This window comes from Aristolochia californica, unplaced genomic scaffold (assembly GCF_029961685.1).
Source record: "Aristolochia californica isolate CCGP_79_NKW_82.1479 unplaced genomic scaffold, dmAriCali1.0.hap1 SCAF_11, whole genome shotgun sequence".
In the NCBI taxonomy this organism is placed as follows: domain Eukaryota; kingdom Viridiplantae; phylum Streptophyta; class Magnoliopsida; order Piperales; family Aristolochiaceae; genus Aristolochia; species Aristolochia californica.
In genome coordinates, this window is record NW_027181782.1 from 24,854,422 (window position 1) to 24,872,839 (window position 18,418).

Consider the following 18,418-nt stretch of genomic DNA (forward strand, 5'->3'; position numbering starts at 1 on the left):
ACACTGTTAGAAAGAATGTAGATGAGCAGTACCTGGAATATGTAGAGGATAAAAGGGATCATATCAAATTACACGAGTTCAAATCCACAGACCTGTTTCTACCTCGAGCAAGCACTGCATGTCTTGGTTTTGAATCTGCAGCTTTTGTGTCCAATGCATTGATTCATGGGTATGCAAACTTGGGTTGGACAGTGGAATTTAGGCAACTGATGGAAGCAATTTCAGTCCTCTCAGCTTGTGGCCAGTGGAAGATGTACATACAAGTTAATTATTTGCAAGAGGCTTTATTACTGTTTCCAACACTACTAGCCCTGAGTTTAAAGCCTTATCAAATTACCGTAGTGGTTGTATGTGAGTCTCAAGGACGTAGAGACTTGACCAGGAAGACATGGCCAGCACTTGACCTTCCAAGGGTGAGAAAGCACAAATTTATTGAGACACTTCCAATTACTGTTGGTTGTTTAAATGCTTGCAATTATTGCAAGACAAAGCAGGCATTGATGTATATATCAGTCACTTTACAAAAATTCCAATTCTGTTTCAAACATGTTGGCAGTGGGGCTTGTGTGTAGAAATTGAACACTGACAGTAAAAATTTTGAAGAAGCTCAGCAGAATGAAACACATGCTATTAATTCTGGAATTCTGGATGTATATGCGAAGTGTGGGATGGCTACAGTCAATTTTTTTTTTGCTGTTGCTGTTGCAGTGCAAATATATGTTGGCATGCTCAGAGGGATACATGACGACTGAGTGGATGACGACTTTTACATTTGTTGATGCTGTGACAGTGCAGATCGGGGCACCACAGCAGAAAACAGTGCTACTCTGGCAGTGCTGAAAACAGTGCCTGTGCAAAAAACAATGCTGCAAATTGAGATGGAAGGTGCAGCGAAAATTTTGCTCTCTATTCAATGGGAAGGCTTCAACTTACTGAGGCAATGAATGCCAACTTCCCTGCTGCTGCTACAGCAATTCACCAGAGAGCACTAATTGCTCTTCGTGAGTCCTCTCAATAGAATAACCAAAGTTACTGCTACCAACACAGGCCTAAACCATATTGGTCTGCGGGTAGAGAAAAGACTTCCACAACATAAGTATGTTGCTGTTTGTGAGAACATCATCAGGTATGGAAGATTTTTGCAGGATTTTATTAAGTTAAGCCTCATGAATGTGAATTGACGTCATTTGCACTCTACAATGCATAACTACAATCAAAGGCCAATATTACATGTCCCTGCTGATTTGACGACATCTACCATCCTCCTGATTCCTTATTGTATGGCTGGGAGTATAGTGATGGCACAAGGCAGTTATGAGGAAGTAGGATTATTTGGGGCTTGTAGACCCTATACCACAATTATAACAGTTTCTGCCGAGGCCACAATGTGGCAATTATCATGGGAAATACAATAAGACAAGGTCTCAGATGGTGTTCGTCCTCCGGTTGTCACCTGGTCATCATTGATTAGTGAATTTGCTAAAGCATATCTAGAGGAGTGTGCAATTCACACAGTAGATGACAGGCTACTCTTTGGCTATGACCCTTCAAAGAAGCAACATTATACGCTACTGTCTCCGATAGATGCTAGTGATAAAGAACAACTATAGGTAACTTACCTGGGTCTGTTCAGCATGATGCTAAGTGCTTGCGCTCAGGGTATTTTAGTAAAGAATGTTGGGCAATTTACTGAACTAGGAGTGCTTCCAAATATTGCAAACGATGCCTGATGGGTGGTTGTTCTCCGTCGAGCAGGTCAATCCCAGCATATGCCAACTGAAGAGGCTTGTGGGTTCTTAAAAAATATGAGGTCTGTAGGTGTTAATCTTGAGGGTGTTGCTGTTCTTTCAATCCTCTCCACTTCTGCCCAGTTGAAGGGCCTAGAACCAACAAATAAACATAAACCAATACAAACGATTTTCCTATGAGTAGCCATTTAATAGTGACAGTGGTTACCAAGTATGCCAAATATACAGCAATCAATGATGCTCATTCTATTTTTGATAGCAGGGACCAACAAGTTCTACCAGCATTGAATGCTCTCTTTGCTGATTACTACCAATTGGTAAACCTTACCAGTGCTCGCTCAATCTTTTCTCAAAGGGACAAGAAGAAAAACCTAATCTCTGCCTTGTGTTAGAATTTTTGTGGCGCCATAGCAGCAATGTATGCACAAACAAGTGAAGGACCACTGGATGAACTTGGGCAGCCAGCAGTAATTAGGAATCAGCTCAATCCAGTTACAGCGGTTATCGGGGACATGCTTCATTTTGCCCATGAGGAAGCCATTGGGCCAGATCACACAAGGGTTGTTAATGTAGAAGTCGAAGTTGCCAAAATGGAGACGGTGATAGTTCAACTTGTTGTTTGGTTGCTTAACCGTATTGGGGTGTGCTACAACAAGTGATGCTGCCAGAGTATAAAAAAAATAATTGCTTCTCGGGTGGAATTCTCAAGTTTTGTCGTCCAAAGGGCTCACACAGATACTATAGATGCTACTTGGGAACAGGTGGAGACGTTCGGCAAGCAGACCCTACCTTCGAGCTTGAGGACAAACTTTTTCTCCAAGGGGGGTGTAATGTTATGCACGCAATAGCATTGCTAAGCTACTTAGAGTCTAATTAATTGTTTTCTTTACATTACTTTATTTTATTTCAGTTAAAGAATTAATAGGCCACATGAGCATTTTTGTAATATTTTATCTTGAACCTTGTAAGGGTGACCTTATTTCAGGGGTAAGAGTAATGAGAAAAAACAAGTATTGATTTAGATTAAACAAGGGTTTTGAGTTCTCCTCAACGAGCTCAGGGGTGTGTGTTCTCCTCAAAGAACCTAGGGTTTTCAAGCTTCCCTTCGACTTGATTTTCGTCTTTCTCTTCTTCCTCCCTACGAATCATTGTGTCAGATCCGGGATCGTAACACTTGCTTGAGACCATAGAGAGCTTTTTGCAACTGACAAACGTGACGACGAAAACGAAGGTCAATGTACCCAGGAGGTTGTTCCATATAGACATTTTAAGTGAGTGTACCGTTGAGGAACACATTCTTGACTTCAAGTTGGTGAAGAGGCCATTTGTTGGTCATGATAATAGAGAGCACAACTCGAACAGTTGTAACCTTTACAACAGGACTAAAGGTGTCAGTGTAGTCAAGACCAGGTACTTGAGTGCAGCCCTTGTCAACAAGGCATGCTTTGAGACGCTCAATGGATCCATTAGGCAGATATTTGGTTTGAAACACCCGAGCCCACGTTGTTGGTGTTGGCAGGTCGTGGGACTAAAATCCTCGTCTTATTATTTTGAAAAGCTTGAACTTTTTCATCCATGGTAACAAGCCAAGAAAGATTCTTAGGGGTAGATTTGAATCCTTTAGGTGCAATAGAGACAAGGAGAGCAGAGAGAAGTTTAGAGGATCCTATGATACCGAGGTTGGCCAGATGGCGTGGTTTGAAAATAGCAACTTTACCTTGTATAAACATAGGGTGAGAACACAATGGTAGTGTTGACACAGGAGCAAGAGGAGTGATTCGTATCTCGGTAAGTTCTGGACTGGAAGTCTGGTGCAGCGAGGAGAGACCTACAAAAGAACCAGTGGCCTGCATGGACTCATCGACCTGATCAGTACAAATAGAACATGGGGTAAATCTAGATTGTGTAATTTGTGGAGAACGGTGTGAGGATGAAGGAGGGGTTTTTGTTTGGATATGACTGGGTTCCAGAAAGTTGGGAAAATGGAGAGAGGAAGCGGGTTGAGCCTGAGATGATTTTGTAAAATGAAAGTTGTGTTCATCAAATTGAGCATGGCGGGTGATGTAGATCCGAGAGGTGATAGGATCAATATAGTGAAACCCTTTATAAGAGGGACTGTAACCCAAAAAATGCAGAAAATACTATGAGGTGAAATTTTATTAGACATATAATCACGTAAGCAATGATAAACATGACAACCAAAGGGCAAATTTTTTTCATAATTTGGAAAGGAACCATATAAAAGTTCAAATGGTGATTTACCTTCAAGAAGTGATGTGGAAAAATGGTTGATGATGTAAATTATAGTGTTGAAGGCTTTAACCCAGAAGCAAGGAGAGAGATGGGAGTGAAAAAGAAGTGCTAGACCAGTGTCAATCACATGACGTTGTTTGCCTTTTACACGTCCATTTTGGGCAGGTGTATATGGGCAAGAAATTTGATGATGGATGTCAGAGGTATGAAGATGATTTTGGAAGCAAGTGCTAAAAAATTCGCCCCCGCCATCCCTTTGGAAATTTTTAATATGGGCCGAATATTGATGTTTACAAGTTTTCGAAATTGGGAAAAAATATCATAAAAATCTTTATTTGAATTTCAAAGGATAAAACCAGGTGAAATGGAAAAAATCATCAATGAAAATAATATAATATGCAAATCCTAAATGAGATTTGACAGGTGAAGGGCCCCATATGTCACAATGAATAAGATCTAACACATTAGATTACCTACGTTTATGACATCGATAAGGCATACGACGATTTTTTTGCAAGTTGACATGAACTACATAATGATGGAGAGGCCAATAAAGAGGTAAGATAAAGATGTCCATATTTATGTAAAGAAGAAATAACAAAATGATTTACATGCCCAAGGTGAGTATGTCATAAATCATAGGAAGAATGTAAAGATTTATTCTTAAGGATAGAAAGAAGGGTAGGTTTGCCACACTCCAGCACATATAAGCTTTCATCTCTCTTACTGGTTGCCACCACTATTCCTATGAGATGATTCTGAATAGTGAATAGATTACTAGTAAATGTAATGGTTAAAGGCAAATCATACATTAATTTACTAATTGAGAGAAGATTTTTTGTGAGATGATTCTGAATAGTGAATAGATTACTAGTAAATGTAATGGTTAAAGGAAAATCATACATTAATTTACTAATAGAGAGAAGATTTTTTGGGGAATATTTGGGGAATGAGAGATAATACTAGTGTGTGAGATAAGTAAGGAGGCACCATTCCTCGCAATTACAGAGTCCTTACCCGTGTACGGAGTGGACTGATCCAGAATTGATGGATTATTGGACATATGAGCAGAAGCCCCAATGTCCAAGAATTAGTCAGAGGGTGCAGATTCATTGAAAGTGCACAATCCAGTGAAAGCTTCAACAAGATGGGCACAAGACTCACTGGACTCACTACGGGCATAACGTTGGTTGCAGGGATCAGTATAGTGATCGTCAAGATGACATATCTGGCAGCGAGGAGGGCGGTGCCCTAAACCAGAATGAGTGCGGCTTCAGTTGACATAATGGCAGCCAGAACCATTGGTTTGACTAGAGCTGCACGGGTCAACCTGTCCGAACTACAGGATGTAGTAGTGGGAGAAACAGAGCTCTCGAGAGATTTTTGGAAGAGTTCAAAACTCTCGGTCCTAGAGGTGAGGTCAGAGAAACGGGGGAGAGGCATTAGAACTATTTGTGTGATTGAGAAGGTGGAGAAATCGGTGCCGAGTCCACAAAGAAACCAATGGAGTTTGTTGGTGTTGTCGACTGGTTTGTCGATCGCATGAAGCTGATTTTAAAACAAGTGTGTATGCGGCAATGGATTGATTTTCGTACTTCAGTTGTTGGAGGTTGTCTTTGAGACGGATTTCCCGTGCCTTTGACCGGTGATTGAATGCATTTTCTAACGTGAGCCAGACTTCGCATGCAATGGAGAGGCCAACGGCCTCGGCCATTGATTCCTCGGTGAGTGAGGAAAGGAGGAGGCTCAGAAGCATTGATCCATTGCTCTCCATGTTATATATTCGGTAATAGGAGTGGTAGAATCCACGATGGCAAATTGAGGTGGTGGCGTGAGGGTTCCGTCCACATAGTCGAGGAGATTTTGGCTCTCAAGAAGGGGAAGAAGTTGGCTCCTCTAGAGGAGGTAGGTGGTGGAGAAGAGTTTAATGGTAATCATGTGAATGGGAGTTTGAAAGTGGAGGAAAGGAGAAATGGAGTCAGAGGTCATTGAGGTTTGACCTGAGAGATACTTCTATCGAACCTTGGAAAATGGGAGATGAGGGAGTTGGCAGTAAACTTTGAAAAGAGGAGTTTTTTTTTTCAAATAATTGTGAATCAAGATGGGCACATGGTGGAACCACGGGCCGATGCTAACCTGGGGTCCTTGCTTGGGTTGGACGATAATTTGGTTTGGCTCAAGGAGGAATGAGCCCTCAAGCTCAAGGGGAGAAAAATAAAATGAAATGTGGTTTCACTCGGGAGAGGAAGCGGCACCGTGATGAGGGTGGTGGAACGTTGGGGGCAGTCACGTCGGGACAAAATCTAAGGGGCGACGACTATGCCGGTGCCGAAGCCGATGCACAGAGGTTGGCAGCAATGGAAGTCTTGTCGTTCTTTCTCGAGGAAGCTTCTCGTCGAAAAAAATGGCGATCAAATAGACAGAGGATCAACAACAATGTTTCCCAAATGACTAGCCACCTTAGAAAACCTATTTTCCAACTAATAAACTCAACATATTTGTTTTCACTAATCCATGTGGGACTATTCCTTAACACTCCCCCTCACGTGTAGGCCCTTTGGGCTCTTACATGTGGATAATTTAGGTGGAGACCCACATACCAGTTCCTACTCTTATGCCATGTGAGATTTCAATAACAATCTCTTTATTCACCACAATTATAAAAAAAGTTACAAAGTGTATTTATACATAAATTTGGTAACATAAAAAGACTATTTTTGGCACTCGAAAATCCTTCAATTCCGGTGATGGAAGCCTGGTTTGCAAGCTTCCGTTACGACGCCATATTGTTCACCAAGGGCAGGCGAGGGTTGTTGGTGGTTGGGGTTCTCTTCCATTTCTCTAGGCATGAATCTTCGAGCTTCATCTTCTTACATGTTCTGAGGTTGCAAAAATGGCAAAGTAGACAAACAACCAACTGCTCAGTCTAGTCTCCATGAGTTGTTTGTCTTGGTTACATTGTCTAGTCGTCTCTCTTGCTTTCTCTTATCTTTTCAAGTGTCAGACTTGAGCTCGTTGGAGTCTCCTTTGCACGATGGGTTTCTTGAAGTTGTTCTTCTTGTAAAGAAGCAGCTTAGTGATGTTTTTGCGGAATAAAAGGGAGAATTACTTGGTGAAGAAAAGTACCCGTATGAGATGGAATCAGGTGTTTATCCACACACACTACAGGGTTCTAATGGTGAGGAGTATCCATTTAAGGGTTAATGAGAGCAAATGAGAGTCATTTAAAATTCATCTTGTCTAGGGGTCATTTAGGGCCTCTTTGGAACCCACATAATAGAAAATAAAATAAAATAAAATAAAATAAAATAAAATAAAAAAATATTTTCTATTGTTTGTTTGCAGAGAATCATTGAGAGAAAAGAAAATAAGAGAAAAAAATGAGTTAATAAATTTTCACTAACAAAATGATGGAATTTGGGGAGAAAAGAAAAGAAATAGAAACTTGAGATAAAATTTTAATCATAAAAAATTTAAACTATTACTAACTTTATTTTTTTTCCACGTGTATCCAAACAAGAGAAATTATATTTCTCTTCCATTTTCTTTCTTAATTTCCATGGGCATCCAAACAAGAGAAAATCATTTTTGTTTCTCTTCTCTCCACTTTCTGTGTTCTAAACACAGCCTTAATTGAGGTTTAGGAGTTTTAATAAATTTGGAATCTTTACTTAAGTAGATTTCATTTGAATGGACGACCTTGATTCTATGTCTCATACCGATATAGCTCAAGAACCAAAGTGGAGAGAAATGGCTGCTTCTAATTTCTTGGTGTAGTTTATAAGTTAGGAAATTAATTTGATGAAACAACAAATTTAGATGCAGCTAAACCCATAGGACATGAATAGTCCATTGAAGCTAATAGAAGACCAGCAAGAATAGTGTTCAAGGCACTTCCTTCTCTTGTCCATATCGAGCATAATCCCACCAAAGCAGCCTTGCTGGCAAATCCACCAGCTTAGCAACTCTTAGTATGGAATTACCTAAAGTCAAGGGAGTCTAAACTTGTAAAGAGAACATCTAAACCTACGTCTCTTAAGCTAAGAGACATTGAGAATTCATATAAATTCGATCACGAAGAACTCTAATTCGATTTTCTATTTTCTCTATCGATCATTTAAATTCAACAGAAGCGGACCAATTCATGTGAGACCACCATGAGGTCTATTTAGGTGACTAATCAAGTGTAGTTGATTTAAAGGCCGGTTATCTTTATTCACAGTCTTGCTCTAATCAACCCTATTCACTAGAGAGTACTAAATAGAAAAGTGATATATTTTATGGAGGCATGTGATTTCATGTAATTGATTTTTTTAGGTGGATAAATATGATCAAATAATTATAATAAAAAAATTAGATGAGTTATATTATTAAAGCCATAATATCATTAATACCCATGAAAATTAGGAAATAAATTAAGTGAAATAACAAATTTACTTGGGTGCCTCCAAACCCATGCACATGAATGGCCAACTAGAGGATATTTTCCTTTCTTACCACTGGTCTTGCTCTAGTGGTGGTAGACAAAACAAAAAGTTTGAAAGGCAAATATTTTGAGTTCTTAAAAGCTCTCTAAATATCTACCTATTGACTACATAGTACTAAATGGAAAGTGATATATTTTATGGAGGGATTTGATTTTTATGTAAGTAAAATTTTTATTTAAGGTAGACTATACTATTATCAAATAATTATAAAGTAAATTAGATATTAACATTAAAAAATTAACTATTAAAACGTTATTTGGAAGTGGGTTTCCACACATTTTAAATGAAATTATAGTTCATATCAAAGTGAATTTTTTTTAAGAATTAGAAATTTGGTATATAAAAGAATTTCAATGAGCTAATTAACTACCAGTGGTCAGGGATGATTTCATCTCTCTCTCTATCTATCTATATATATATATATATATATATATATATATAATTTTTAATATGGTTTTCTATTGAAATAAATTATTGAGCTTTTTTAAAGTAAATCATAGGACTCTCTCTTAAGGTTATCATTTTGTCTTCTGACGACTAAATAAAAATTGGTCTTATGTATTAAATTTCCAAATTTTAACAAAACAAACAGTTTTGTGTGGTTCATCGTCCAAAGATGCTTTGTGGGGGGAAACAAAACCCAATAATTAGGCAAGGGCTACTCAAATTTGACTTGAAAATACTATCGAAAGGATTGAACAAAGAAAACCATATACCTAGCAAAAACTAGAAGGGGAAGGAGAAATCCAATTATATGTGTATCTTTAGAAATTGACCATAATTTTATAATTTTTCTTTACTCATCAAAAGCCTCTACAGAAAATGCTTCATACTCAGGAAAAATTATTCAATGGTAATGTGGTAGACCACGTGATATGTCTAGAATTTGATTTTTTTTTTTTTTTTTTTTGTGGTTTTTATCATAAGCAAAGGGAGAGGGAGGGACCCTAAGAAGCACAAAGGGAGGAAGAAAAAAAGGTTGAAGCGTTAGCTTCTCACATAGTCTGTGGGAGCACAAGGAGGATAAGGTCAAGGCATTTTTGTCTCCCTATTGATGTCCTCTTGTCTACACTAGGTAGAGAGGGATTGTCCCTCAAGGGTAGCTAGGTAAGCAAGGCGAGGGGTGGGAGTCCCTTGGTACTTTACTCATAGGGAGCAAAGGGAAAGGCAACGGCTCCTTCCTATTTGCTAATGTACAATGGACACATCGAATCAACATTGCCCCTCCCTCTTTCCTTCATAAAAAGGAGAAATCTGTAATCTTTTAAAAATAGATGATATGTCACAAGTACAAAATTTCATATAAGACATAACGGGTGCACTTAGCAAGGCACTTTACCAAAACTACGGGGGGTGGGGAGGGTTAACAAACTTAAAATTTGAACTTCAACTTCAACTTCATCTCCTACTTCAAATTCATTTCACTCATTACATGTAATTTAACTTCAAATTTGGTGTTAGTGTGGATGAATAGTTCATATGCATTGGAAAACAGTTTCCATTGTTATTGAGAGGGGGGGGTTAACGAACTTGAAATTTGAACTTTAACTTCATCTCCTGCTTAAAATTCATTTCATTCATTACATGTAATTCAACTTCAAACTTGGTGTTAGTGTGGACGAATTCATGTATACTGGAAAACAGTTTCCAATATTAGTGCTCCAAAATGAGAAAAATATAAAAAACAAGAGAATAAGTAACTTGTAATAATATACTTAATTAAAACATAATACGTAAATCCAAAATTAGGTAAAAAAAACATGATTACTACACGAATAAGTAATTTAATGTATAGTTAAAATAGATTAATATACTAATTAATTAAATTAGATATTATATTATTTAATGATTACAGTTTATTGTACATTAATACAGTAATTACGTGAGCCAATTAATTGTGCACATGATTACTTATAAAAAATAAATAAAGTTTTGCAAGTTTTGCATGATTACTTATAAAAAAAATCATACATGCGAGTTCGCACACTATGCGGGATGGACCGTCAGCGTTGGCTGGCTGATCTGATGTCGGCAGCAGGCAGTGGTAGGGGTGTGATGACGATGGGAGAGGGTTCGGAGCAGCAACTCTAGCTGGGGTACAGCGAGGCAAGGGCAAGGCTACAGGAGTCAACAGCGACGGGCGGCAGAGAAGGTGATGTGTAGGGGTGAGGATTAGGTACAGTGGCTACGGCAGGGGTAGTGACGGCAAGAGGGAGAAGGGAAAAGCGAGAGGGAGGAAAAAAAATTTGGAGGAAGAAGATGCGAGAGAAGAAGGAAACCAAGAGAGGAAAGAATGCGGGAGAGAGACTGAAAAAAAATTCGATTAGGGTTCGACGCATCCTACCCGCTTCAGCCAGATGATTCGCAATATACTGTGGAATCCAGATTCCTGAAATTAAACTGTGGAGATTATTTTTGGATTCATCTAATTCATTAATATGAATCAGGCGCTGGTGCTCCACTAACGACGTCAAGAGATGAACTGAACTCACATACACAAATATGGACGGTCCATATAGAGTCAATTTGAAGCCCATTTGTCTTCAGTCTGATTCAATAACGTCTGGGCTTATTGGGCTTCAACATTATCAGCCCAATTCCACCATATACCATTTATATACTTCGAGATAATCTTGAGATTCAGGGTGGTACGAGTGGGGTCGGGATCGAGTTTACCAAAAATCGAACATGAACCTGATTCTAAAACTCAAACCCGAAAAAAACCCAATTCATCAAATTTGAACCCGATCCAATCACCATCGTTATAACCTTATCCCCGTAAACCTGACTTAAACCCGGCGATCCCCGTAAAACTCGACCCGTCTTAACCCCATTTTATATCTTTGTCTTAGGTCGAATTGGGATCAAGTTTGGATCGGTTTTAAGAAAATCCGTCTCTAACCCGAAACCCTGCAGGTTTTTCCAGCCCTGTCCCCGATTGGTAGGGTGAAATTACGAACGCCAACCCGGTTTTTGGGCGGGTCGGTTCGAGTTCTTGTAAAAACCGACCTGATTTCCACCAGTACTCCCGCGACCCTCCTGTTGTCTCACTCAATGGCGGACTCGCAGTCATCGCCGATCTCGTGAGAAAAACCAGTGCTCCAAAGCTACAAAGACTGCTGAACAAGGTTTCAGTTTGATTCGATTCTCATGGAGCTTCTCTTCCCGACCACCTCTTTCACGTACTTGGTCGTCCAATCGACTGTCTCCGTTGTTAAATTTCCCCCACATAGCAGCTTCTACTGGCACAGAAGGTTCCGGTGGAGGTATCGTCGCAGCTCGAGTGTTCTCCGCGTTTCTTCTAAACGAGATTATGTATCCGCTGATGCACGGAAAGTTGTTTGGAGCTTGCTGATTCGTGGATTGACCCAGAGACTGTTGATGACATCGGCATTGGAAGCAGAAAGAACGCTATTATTGATTCCTGTCTCGAATCTTCTTCTGCGTCGAGCTCGTTGAAATTTTGGTGAGTGGTTGTTGATATGTCTTTGATTTTTTTTTATGAGAATTTAAATTTGGAGGTGCTAATTGGGATGTCATGAGTTTTTTTTTCAATCAAATGCGCCTTCTTTAAGTTTGTTTTGGACTTTTATTCTTCTTTCTTTTCTTTTTTTTTTGAATATCGACTGTTTTTAGGACTGTATACACGAAGGACCCTCAGAATATTGAGCTACTACAGAGGTCTACTGGGAAAGGTTCTTACTTTCTTAATTCTTTCTACAGAGAGTCATATTTAACCAATTAGGAGTACATAAAAACGTTATTTTTGCATTTTATTTGCTCATATACAATTTTAAGGAATGTCGAAGAGCCTCTAAGCACACAGTTGTTTCCTCGATCTACTTGTTTGTACATTCCTTATCTTATCCATGGTTCTAGTTTCTGCTAATACCTCGACATGCTTTTTTTTTCTTTTTAGTGAGGACATTCATCCTATCATCTTGTTCATTGGATTAGCTTGGATTCACTAGCATAGAAGCTTTTGATAGTTAATTAACTTTTATCTATGGCAGCAGTTGTGGATACTGATTCTTTACTTGAAAAAAGAAGTGGCAACTTTTGCTGAGGCTTTAAAAGGTGCCAATAATGCTATCTTATTCGCTATCAATGCCATTTATGTTCTCACATCTGTAAGTAAACTCACCCTGTATTCTCAAGTTACAGAACCTTTTAGTGTCCGCAGAAACTTATCATGGTTCATAGAGGGAATTCAACTCATAAATTTGTGTTTTTCTTCCTCGTAAAATGGTTACTGCTGGTAATGCGCAGGATAAACAAGCAGAAATTATGCACATCAAATCTTCACTGAACTTCCTTTTTTCTTTCTTTTCACTGAAACTTCTGCTGAACTTTTGAAATCTATTTCAGTGTTTAGAAGATTATAAACATGTAGAAATTGGATTTGGAGCTGGTTGCCCTATCAAATCTTCAATTTCATGTGTCGTATTTGTTAAGGAATAGTCCCACATGGATTAGTAAGTACAAAGATCTTGAGTTTATTAGTTGGAAAAGAGGTTTCCTAAGTTGGCTAGTCATTTTAGGATAAGGCATTGGACCCAATTTAACATGGTGTCAGAGCAACCATTTAGTATGTGGGCATTTCACCCAAATTATCCACGTGCCTACACGTGAGAGATAATGTTAAGGAATTGTCCCACATGGATTAGTGAGTACAAAGATCTTGAGTTTATTAGTTGGGAAAGAGGTTTTCTAAGTTGGCTAGTCAATTTGGGATGGACCTTGGACCCAACTTTACGTGGTATCAGAGCAAGGTTCTCATATGTGGACATCCACCCAAATTATCCACGTGCCACCACGTGAGGCCCTCCACCCAAATTATCCACGTGCCTACACATGAGGGGGAGTGTTAAGGATAATCTCACATACATTAGTGAATACAAAGATCTTGCGTTTATTAGTTGGCAGAAGAGGTTTCCTAAGAGGCTGGTCATTTGGGGATAGGGCCTTCGACCCAAATTTCACAGCCTTTGATTGCCCTTTTCTTTAGTAGTCATTTGAAGGTATGCAGTACTTCTCCACAACAATAACAAAATGCTGCAATGTGATAGAGTGATATAACAATTTTTTTTTTATGTTGTGTAATTGCCCTTTATGCACATTTACAACAACAAATGCATCTCGGTCGTCATGTAAAGGTGGACGATGCTAATTCTGTCCTTTGATTTACAGGGCCTGATTGGCATTGTTATCTGCATCACTGCAAGTGCTAGTCAAATGAATAGAAGTGATCTGAATATGTTTATGCACACTTTCCATAAGACTACACGATGTGCTACAGAAATTGTTGTTTCTGCAATTCAAGAGCCTAATGTGGAGAAAGACATGATAATGACAATACTCTTGGTTATGGGGTAAGGAATTATCGACTTTGTCATTGAATGTTAATCTGTTAGAAAGTATTTGTGGCAAGTGCCTTGCTGGTATTACCTGCTGCTTTCATTCACCTAAGGTAGTTGTTGTCTTCATATTCTACCTTGTTATTTAGACGTTCTTGTGATCTCTTTTGTAACCCACATTATATCAAGCCAAGTTGTTGCTTCATCAGTAAATCTTGTAGATTGCATGGATTGCATTTTACTGAGCACTTACCGATGCTTTCATCTTGTAGATTGCCAAGTTTATGCCTTCCATGACATAGTTTCCTTGTTCCCAGAAGAAGTCTCTTTTATCCAGTCTCGTCCAACACTTCCATTTTGTTTTCTCATTATTTGAAGGAAGCCATTCCAAATCTGAAGATTGTATACCAGCTCTTTCTGAGGAATCTTTGGCCCACCAGAGAGTGTGAAAGTTGAGGACTCAGATACCATTAATGGTGAAGACCATAGAAGGTTTGGCATTCCAGAAGAAGGTGTATCCCCTATTGTATCATGATAGATGCTATATTCTGACATAAGAACTAAGTTAATTATAATAGAATAACCTTTATAATTGTGTTATAGGTGGTTATTTATCGGTTTTCAAATGAAATGAGCATTTATTGAATTTGGCATTAATCATTGTCGATATTGCATATTTTTCTCTCCTGAATTATATTTTATTGTTTTTAAGGTTTATTTCTTCCTGAAATGCTTTTTATAGATTTAATTATGGAATTTCAGGAGAATTATGGTGGAGAAGGAGATATTTACCAAAATACCCTTAGTGAAATGGAGATGATTTTTAGGTCAAATCGTTTTAAAATAAATAAGATTATTTAAAGCAAAAGGGGGGCGTCCAAAGAGGGGGTCGAAAGGGGACCCGAGAGGGAAAACCCGAGGAGGGAAGGGAGCGTGAAGAGAAGAGAAACAGAGACCAAAAGAGAGGACTTTGACCGGAAACAGGGGAGGACCCGAGAGGAGTTCCCCACCGCTATTTGCCGGCCAATACCTTTCGCCGCGCCACCGTCGTCCACCGCCGTCCAGCAACTGAGAACAAACCCGAGGAGAGCTCGAGAGAGTCTCCGTCGAGGTGAGTTCGACAGTCACTCGCCAGGCCGAGAAGTGATCCGAGAGGGCTTCTCTGGTGCCACTTCCGCTTTCCGACCATCCTCCGGCGTCGTTTACATATTCCGACCAGTCCCAGAGCCATTCCGACTCCAACCGAGACTCGAGAGAGCCAGTTAGAGAACGTCAGCTCTGTTTCGCTCTTCGCCGGACATTACCTCCGGCCGTCGGCTTCTAACCGTCGTCGCCGGCGTCGTCTCTACCTCCGGCCACTCACTATTGCTACCCAACGCCACCAATTTTCGAAAATTGCAGCACCCGTGAGAACGAGTTGCTGCCCGAGCGAGAGGAGGAAGAAGGGGAGTAATTCGTCATTATTGAATTTAATTTTTCATATGGTTTGAACTTAGGTTTTGAATGTTAATTGAATCTGATTTGATAATTAAGGTTTATTTCAGATTTGTTTTCTTGATATTTGATTAAATTAGTTAATTAGGGTAAGATTATAATTGAGGTTGGATTTTGGTATTTTAATCCGATTTCTGTCTTTAACTCTAGGCGCCCGAGAGGGGCTAGACGCAAGGATTGAGAATTCGGATTCGTGGTTACGTGGCGCTCGAGAGAGGCACGAATCACGGTAAAATCCAGAGTTGATAATTTTAGCATTATCACAATAGGAAATTAATTATCTGCATTCTATTGTAATCTGATCTTGGTCATTAACTCTATGCGCCCGAGAGGGGCTAGATGCAAGGATTGAGAATCCGGATTCGTGGTTACGTGGCGCTCGAGAGAGGCACGAATCACGGTAAAATCCAGAGTTGACGTTTCCTGTTGTGCAAATAGTTAATTAAATTATTGCTTGATAATTTAGGATATAATTAGTGTTTAGTTCAGATTAATTCATCATATGTGATTAGGCTAGTTGACTGAAGAATACACGAAATTCAATCCTCCCTGTGGATATGACCCTCGCTTACTGCTAGATTACATGAATGATTCGTACGCTTGCGAGGTATAAAAGTCGATGTAACTAAAATTCTACATCAAGTTTACCCGATATTGCCCCATCTAATGAAGGTGTTTGCCATTTGGAATTACAAAGTGTGTACCCTTTCATGAGTTGTCATCACTTCCATTTACCATGTTCTATGCTTCTCAGTTGCTCATGTTTACATATGGATTGCGATCTAAGAAGAAGGCGTGCTTGTAAGCCTAGACAATTTGGACTCTGAAACAATTTAGCTCTCAGATCACTTGCTACATGGTGGTGGATTAAGATCTATCGGGGTTTTTTTTTCCTCCAAAATATATGATTCTTTTTCATGATGTAATGCAGTGGACGATCCACCAACATTTTGTAAATTAATGGTAAATCTTTTTAAGTTATCGTCTGTATCAAACTGTTTGCTGTGAATTTTTAAAATTCTGGAGAGCAGCGTCTATGCCTGGTTTTTTTTTGCTTCAATGCCTGTGTGAGCATATGGGCATTGAAGAAAAATGATTATGCAGTCTTCTGCTTCAAGAAAAATAAAAATTTTGAAGCAATATGTGGGAAGTGAGAAAGTTGCAATTCGGTTTATTTTTTAATTAGTTTTTTTTTTTTTCAATTTACAGTAAAAGATAATTGTATTTCTGAAGAAGATGGCATCTTAACAATTTTCTTCCATTTCAGTCTTTAGCAAAACCGAGATGACTCGTGAGAGTGATCAGGGGTTCATCCAAGTTGACTCAAATTCCGTCGTCAGAAAAGCACCTCGTTGCAAAACTCCAACTCTCTTCAAATTTCCATCACGGAAGAAAAACTTTGCAGCACAGGTGGAGTTCCGACGGCCGCCATGAAGCTCTTCGGCAAACAGGGTAACAAAATCGAACAATTTTTCTTCCCCCCCCCCCTTGTTTCCTTCTCCCGTCTCATAGGAGATTCTTCGTCTCCAGGCTTCTCTTCCTCGCTTCGACGACTTACGACGTGCACAGAAACATAAAAAATAATGAGAAGCCCCCTTCAAAGGAACAGATTCAAGCTCTTGAAGAGTATCTCAGATCAGTTCGTTGACGCCCTTGCCCTTGTATTATTCTCCTCTCCTTCTTGCTCATATCTCACACCGCATGCTTCAATCTTTGATTTTCAACTTCTCTGATGGGTTACCGATAGAAATTAGCGGGCATTGGCATGTTCACATCCTGTATCAATTTGCAGAATGGATTTTAAAAAGGAAATGGAAGGTTTTTTTCCACAGGTTTGCTGATCGGTGATGGCTTTTATTGCTCTCTGCCCCAATTAGGACCAATTGGTGACAATCTAATGTAATGGATATTTAGCTGGAAGACTGGACTTAGAAGTACATTTTAACAAACCTTACCATAATCCTAGCTTGACCTAGAACAGTCTGAGACAACAAATACTGCACGCAATGAGGTGAATTATGGTAACTAGAAAGGAATCATGGAACACTGAAAGAAGCAGTTAAAGAAGTGGAGTTAAGTCCTTCTTGAAGAACCTTTCAATTAGAAAGCAGAGATGGAAGTGTTTGAACTTACTTAGCAATGTGATAGAGTTACTTGTCTGAATTAATAAACAATTATAAAAAATATTTTTATTTATTTAATTAAATATATAACAATAAAATACTTAAACAATTTTTATTTTTATAGTATCCAAATGCTTAATCAAATTTTTACTTTTTAATATCTAAATTCTCACTCTTAAAATATTAATTAAATATAATATTAAAAATCATAAATTTATGTAAATAAAAAAGAGGGTATTTTATTATAAAAAATTACTTTTAAAGATTATTTTATTTAATTAAACTAAAAATATATATTTTAACTTGTTTATAATTAATATATAACTATAAATAAATTAAAATTATTTATTTAATTAAATATTTAAAAATAAAATGATTTAACAAATTCTTACTTTTATAACATCCAAATGTAATCAAATTATTACTTTTACAATATCTAAATTCTCGTTCTTAAAATAGGCATTAAATATAATATATAAAAATAAAATACTTGAACAATTTTTATTTTTATAGTATCTAAATGCTTAATCAAATTGTTACTTCTTAATATCTAAATTCTCACTCTTAAAATATTAATTAAATATAATATTAAAAATCATAAATTTATGTAAATAAAAAAGAGGGTAATTTATTATAAAAAAATTACTTTATAGATAGTTTTATTTAACTAAAATAAAAAAATATATTTTAACTTGTTTAAAATTAATATATAACTATAAATAAATTAAGATTATTTATTTAATTAAATATTTAAAAATAAAATTATTTAACAAATTCTTACTTTTATAACATCCAGATATTAATCAAATTATTACTTTTACAATATCTAAATTCTCATTCTTAAAATAGGCATTAAATATAATATTAAAAATTATGAATTTATATAAATAATAACGTATTTTATTATAAATTAATTTAATAGATTTAAATTTTATTTTAGATATTTATTTAATAAA

At 37.8% G+C, this 18,418-nt stretch overlaps 1 long non-coding RNA gene across 1 annotated transcript; it reads left to right on the plus strand.

The window, feature by feature from the left end:
* Positions 1-12,560: 12,560 nt before the first annotated feature.
* LOC137943881 (uncharacterized) lies at positions 12,561-16,906 on the plus strand. The gene is made up of 3 exons (XR_011110769.1): positions 12,561-12,618; positions 16,607-16,791; positions 16,870-16,906. It is a non-coding gene; the product is annotated as an uncharacterized lncRNA (long non-coding RNA).
* Positions 16,907-18,418: the final 1,512 nt, after the last annotated feature.